The sequence below is a fragment of the Globicephala melas genome, chromosome 1, assembly GCF_963455315.2.
Source record: "Globicephala melas chromosome 1, mGloMel1.2, whole genome shotgun sequence".
NCBI classification, from domain to species: domain Eukaryota; kingdom Metazoa; phylum Chordata; class Mammalia; order Artiodactyla; family Delphinidae; genus Globicephala; species Globicephala melas.
This window is the reverse complement of record NC_083314.1, coordinates 55,657,082-55,663,176: the sequence shown is the minus strand read 5'-3', so window position 1 is coordinate 55,663,176 and position 6,095 is coordinate 55,657,082. Positions and strand designations below refer to the sequence as shown.

The window sequence follows — 6,095 nt, the reverse complement described above, 5'->3', positions numbered from 1 at the left end:
TCTTTTCCCAGAGTTCCCCTCTCTGAAGAACCAGAACTGTGACACTGATCACATTCCTTGCTGCTGATTTTTTGTTAAGCCTAACTCATCCTAAAGATGCTGCCTTAAGGATACTTTTTTCTTGTTTCATGGAAAGTGAGTTATTTCATGACATGAGAAATAACCAGTACACAATAAAAATATTAGATGGGATACCTGTATAATAATTGCATATGTAAGGCATACATTAAGTGCACTTCTAAGTCAGTCTTCTGTGTTTAAGACGATGGACTTAGTAGAAACAACTTGAGTTGGACATAACTGGATTTAATTCCTGGCTTTAACACTCTCTAGTTATGCAACCTTGGCCCAGTCATTTAACCTCTTTAGGCTCCTGTATCTTTACCTAGAATAGCAGTTCTCAAACATTTTGGTCTCAGGACTACTTACACTCTAAAAATTATTGAGGATCCCAAAGAGTTCTATATAGCTCTTTTATTGTAGCAGGAATTAAGATTTAAGATTAAGATTTAACCCATTACATGCTAGCAAAAATAGTACATTTTTATTTTTAAATTATTTTCCCAAACAAAAATTAGTGAGAAGAGTGACATTGTTTCTGCAGATCTTTTTGATTTCTGGTTTAACAAAAGATACTGGATTCTCATATCTGATTCTGCATTCCATCTGTTGTGATATGTTGTTTTGGTTGAAATAGCTGAAGAAAATTTGGTCTCACATAAATATGAAGTTAGAAGAGCGAGGAGTATTTTAATAGCCTTCTCTGAAAATTATGGATATTCTTCTTTGATACTACACCAAAACTTGACAGGTTTCTTAAAGGTTAGTTGCAATGTGTAATCTGCAATCATATTGGTAAATTTTTCTAAAATCCATTGGTCTTATATTTTGAATACAACTGTGTTATGCATGGTTTTGTAACACTGCACATTGATCGTTTGAAAAATACTGGATCACTGAATTATGCAGATCGTCCAGGTGTTGACAAATTTCATTAAACAATATCTAAAAAATCACATTGATTAACATCATGACTGATCTCATCCTAAGTCTTTAAGTATGGAGGTGTAAGTGCACAGTGACAGATACAAGCTTTCCAAAATTGTAATTTTCATTTGAAAGCTTGAATTTTATCTTTGACAACTAATACCATCAGATTTTTTCCCAAACTCATTTGTTTTTTGAGAAAATATCTGCCAGTATCTGTGGCCTGGGCTTTGGTCTCTCTCCAGTTCCAAGGAAGAGGCTGAGACTCTGGCGCATCTCTGCCTTCCCTTCTGCCTGAGTGGGAGAGGCCAGGTGGCCCTGGTGGCTGGAGGGGGCCTGCTGCCTAAGAACGTGTATTCTCTTCACCAAGATAGGGAGACTGTTCAACCACCAGGAGCACATACTTATCATTGTTGGACTGCATAATGCAGAGAGAACTACCATCCTTTACCAGTTTTCTGTGAATGAAGTTGTACATGCATCCCTTACAATAGGAAGCAATGTAGAAGAAATAGTGATTAATAATACACATTTCATAATGTGGGATACTGGTGGCCAAGAGTCTCTTCGTTCTTCCTGGAACACTTCTTACACTAACAGAGTTTGTAATAACTGTTGTGGACAGTACAGACAGAGAAAGGATTGCTGTAACTGAGAAACTCTATAAAATGTTAGCCCACGAAGACCTAAGGAAAGCTGTATTGCTGATTTTTGCTAATGAACAAGATGTTAAAGAATGCATGGCTATAGTAGAAATCTCCCAGTTTTTGAAAATATTTCTGATATATATTAAAGATCATTTGTGGCATATGCAGGTATTCTGTGCTCTTACTGACCAGGGATTATGCCAAGGACTTGAATGGATGACATCATGATTTAAGATTAGATGATCTCTACTGCCCTCTTCTTGTAGCTTTTGTATAATTGAAAACTGCAAAAATTAATAGTTTAGATATATTTACAATGAACCGATTTAAACTTTTTCTATAAGAAGAAAAATTAAGACCACTTCTTTGAAAACAAAGATGAACTCTCACCTTCCAATCTGCTTTCTCATTAGTTCCTTCCAAAGCAAGGTTTTAAAGCTGTGATGGACATTTTTCTCATAATGAATCTCTCAGGACATTGTATAAGCTGTGTTAAGTACAAAGGGAGAGGGGGAGAGGAAGACACTTTTAACTTTGAGTCTTATTATCAGTATAATCCTCCCTAGTTGAATGTTCTCTTATTTTCCCACTAAGTCAAAATGCAGATCACAGATATTCGGTTTCCAATATTTTAAAATGTAATGTTACTTATGAAAAGTATTTTGCATAAGGTTGTATATGTATTGTGTGTATACAGCAAGTTCAAGTTAATGACTTTATGTTCTTAAGAAAAGTGAATAACACAAAAATTAATAATATCCTTACTTATGAGTACTGGCATTGGTGTTAGAGACATTTTACAGGTATCCTCTGTATTCTCTGTATTGTACTAACCAACCCCAAACCATTGAGCTGCCCTTTAAAGAAAAAAAGGAAAAAGCTTGACATTTTGTACCTAATTTTTTGGTTGATCAAATCACATACATAGAAACATGTAATCCAAATGAGTGGATTACCTATCAAAGTCTTGGCTTAGTAGTACAAATAGGCAGAATTACACATTGAGCAATTATCACATTCTTCCCTTTGTTGGGCCTTATGCCATGTAAGTTACTGAGTACAGGCACATCTTTTATTGCACTTAGCTTTTTTTTTTATTGTGCTTTACAGATAATGCATTTTTTGTTTTATGGCAACCCCGAGTCTAGCAAGTCTATCCACTCCATTTTTCCAATAGCATTTGCTCACTTGTCTCAGTGTCACATTTTGGTAATTCTTGCAATATTTAAAGCTTTTTCATTATTATATTTGCATTGGGTATCTGTGATCAGTGATCTTTGATGTTACTACTATGACTCACTGAAGGCTGAGATGGTTAACATCTTTTAGCAGTCAAGTTTTGTTTCATTTCGGCTGCGCCTCGTGGCTCACAGGATCTTAGTTCAGGGATTGAACCGGGGCCACGGCAGTGAAAGTGTCAAGTCCTAACCACTGGACTGCCAGGGAATTCCCAGCAGTCAAATATTTTTAAAGTATGTTTAACACAATATTAAAATCTACTATACTTTTTTTAATGTACATCTTTTTTAAAGATATAATGCTATTGCACACTTAGACTATAGTGTACACATAACTTTTACATGTACTGGGAAAGCAATTCTGTGACTTGCTTTATTGTGATGGTCTGGAACTGAACTCACAATTATTTCTAAGGTGTGCCTATTAAGTGTAAATCCACTAATCAGCCAGTCGTGATAAAAGTTATCAAGTGATTTTTTTTTCAGCATTAATTGAAAACCATTGTGTGAAATGTCATCCCAGAGAATTATCACCATATATTATCAAATTTAGCAAGAGTCTTCCTGGGTATTTAATTATATGTCAGGCATTTAAAGTGAACTTGAGATAAAAGCGTATTTTCCAAGCAATGAAGATAATTTAATTTGAAATCTTATTGCTTAGAAGTTGGAATAGTTTGAGGGTTTTTTTGTAAGTTTTATCTTCTTACACTACTTAATACTTTTAAGGATTTGGTTTAAAACTGATCAACATGCTGTATTTTTACTAAGTAACTTGGCCCAACATACCCTTTGTTTGCTTAGGGTTTTTTCCCAGTATCTTAAAGTTGAAGGTATTTTTGTTACACTACCTTACCCTTGTTTTAAAACATATTTTTGGATACTTTTTATATATCTTTTATGCCTTGAAAAGCTGCAGGCTAATCCAAACTGTCATGTTTTAGAATATTCAAGAAATGGCTACTCTTCTTTTAGATTTCATTCAGAATTTTGATGAGTAATAGCACATACAATGTTGACAGAAATTTTCTAATATGAAATAATCCAAGCAGGCATGGGAGATCAGTAGACCCACTATAGTACTATACCTCTAAGAGACCCGAGCATCCATGGATTTTGGTATCCACAGGGGGACCTGGAACCAACCCCCCAGATACCAAGGGGTAACTAACACTTTAATATTTGGTCAACTTGCAGGGAGTTTCCTGGTGGTCTGGTGGTTAGGATTAGGTGCATTCACTGCTGTGGCCCGGATTCAATCTCAGGGGCAACAGAGATCCCACGTTTCACAGCGCAGCCAAAAAAAATCTTGTCAACTTGCTTTTATATATAAACTGGTGTTTTGACTAGTTTTTAGAATAGTGTTTCAGTCAGTGGGAGTTTGAAGTAAACGTTTTGGCATGCAACTAAGACTTAAAACCCCAATTTAATGTTCCTACACACTCAAATGCCAAATTAGAAAGCAAGCTGAAATTTAACTGGCAGGTTATTTACTTTTTAGGTGTTCCCAGAGCTAATGGTTTCCTTGGTATTTAGGAACTAACCAGCAACTCACTAGTTCACTAATTTTCTCGTTAACTTGAACAAACATTCCCCCCCTCCCAGAAATTTGCAGAACAAGTACCCATTTTCTGAAGGACATTATAACCACAGTATTACTGATCTCATTCTTAAAAATCTCACTGTTCTAGGTTTTTCAATATGCATCTTCTAAATAGCACTGAAACCAATTCCTACACCAGTTTCCGCATCAACACTTGCCAGACCCAATCACCCTGGTGCTTACTACAGCAAATGGAGATTTTTCCCAGTTTCTGCACTCCTACCACTTAACATAAAGAGCTTCTACTTTCCTCTGCAATTTTCAACAATGTATTTTAATGACTTAATTGCCCATTTTGGAAATTAAGGATCATTAAAGTTCCTGTGTTCTTTCAACATTTTCATTCCTACGGAACTTTCTTGCACAGCACAAAGGTGGTTCAAGCTCATCTTTCACTTTTCCAGCCTCAGGCTACAATTCCAATGGTTGGTTTTCAACTGTGACTAACTGACCCAGGCACTTCACATTAAATCACAGAAAATTTCTGCAAAAAATATGCCGTTGGGTCAATTACAAAAATGTCCTATTTCCCTTCGTTCATCTCATTAAATTGAAATGAGCACACTTCAGATGGTTCATAAATATTTATTAAAATTCAAAGTTGGAGAATTCCCTGGTGGTCCAGTGGTTAGGGCTCTGTGCTTCCACTGCAGGGGGCACAGGTACAATCCCTGGTGGGGGAACTAAGATCCTACAAGCCACATGGTGTACAGCATGGCCAATAAATACAATAGGCTTTAAAAAAAACTGAAAGTTGTTTCCTCTCCTATCCCATGAGCATCCATCCAGCTGCCTGCAAGAACAGAGAAACCATTTTAAGTCCCATTTCCATGCCAATTCTAATTGCATTTGGGATACACAGAATTATCAGATCTTTGAACATCATCAAGCAATCAGTGAGAGAGTTCAAGTTGGGGTGAGATCATCATGTATTCTGGAACCAAACAGTACTGATATTTTCAAGCCTCACCTGTCAACCGTTAAGATGCATGACTGCTGTCATAAATGCCCTGAAAAATAAAGACCATATATGTCAAATCACAGTAGAAGGGAAAAAACTTGTGATACTTGTTGATAAAGTAACCTCAGAATCACAATGGAACGGTTTTACAGTGATATCATTCTATTCATTTGGCAGAATCATCACATCACTGGTTACATTCTAACTCACCATATATACCATAGACTGACTGACCTTGAAATCTTCAGGGTAACACATGTGCCTGTTTGAAAATGAAAAATAAAAGCCTTGTTTAAAATTTGCCCTTTCTCCCATTTTTTGTAGCCGATTTTTAAATTTTTCAAAGAATTCTAGGGCAGTGAACCTATTCTGTGCAAGGTAGATCTTTGTCACAATACATTTGTCCAAACCCAGAGAATGTACAACACCATGAGTGAACCCCAACGTACTACTGGACTCTGGGTGAAAAAATGTGTCAACATAGGTTCAAAATTTTAAGTCCCACTCTGGTGGTAGATGATGATGGGGAGGATGCTATATGGGAACCTACTGTTCAATTTTGCTATGAATCTAAAACTGCTCTGAGAAATGACTATCAAAAATAATCCGCTAAATTATTCATTCTGGTGTAATCTATAGTATACGCCATAAAAATTTCC

The 6,095-nt window shown here is 36.1% G+C and overlaps 1 protein-coding gene, 2 non-coding genes and 1 pseudogene across 17 annotated transcripts in view; 1 reads left to right on the top strand and 3 right to left on the bottom strand.

Moving 5' to 3' along the window:
• CENPL (centromere protein L) overlaps positions 1-6,095 on the bottom strand; it is a 50,836-nt gene that overhangs the window by 40,840 nt on the left and 3,901 nt on the right. For 14 of the 15 annotated variants that reach the window (XM_060296214.2, XM_060296204.2, XM_060296218.2 and 11 more), the window contains 3 exons: positions 5,671-5,698; positions 5,446-5,485; positions 2,025-2,121 (listed from right to left, as the gene is read on the bottom strand). The gene's annotated coding sequence lies outside the window, so the exon portion shown is untranslated. The remainder of the gene's footprint in view (positions 1-2,024; positions 2,122-5,445; positions 5,486-5,670; positions 5,699-6,095) is intronic. The other variant, XM_060296210.2, reaches the window with a different exon arrangement.
• LOC115863118 (ADP-ribosylation factor-like protein 5A pseudogene) lies at positions 906-5,843 on the top strand (annotated as a pseudogene).
• LOC115863148 (small nucleolar RNA SNORD81) lies at positions 5,335-5,412 on the bottom strand. The gene has a single exon (XR_004043403.1). It is a non-coding gene; the product is annotated as a small nucleolar RNA SNORD81 (small nucleolar RNA).
• LOC115863150 (small nucleolar RNA SNORD47) lies at positions 5,557-5,632 on the bottom strand. The gene has a single exon (XR_004043405.1). It is a non-coding gene; the product is annotated as a small nucleolar RNA SNORD47 (small nucleolar RNA).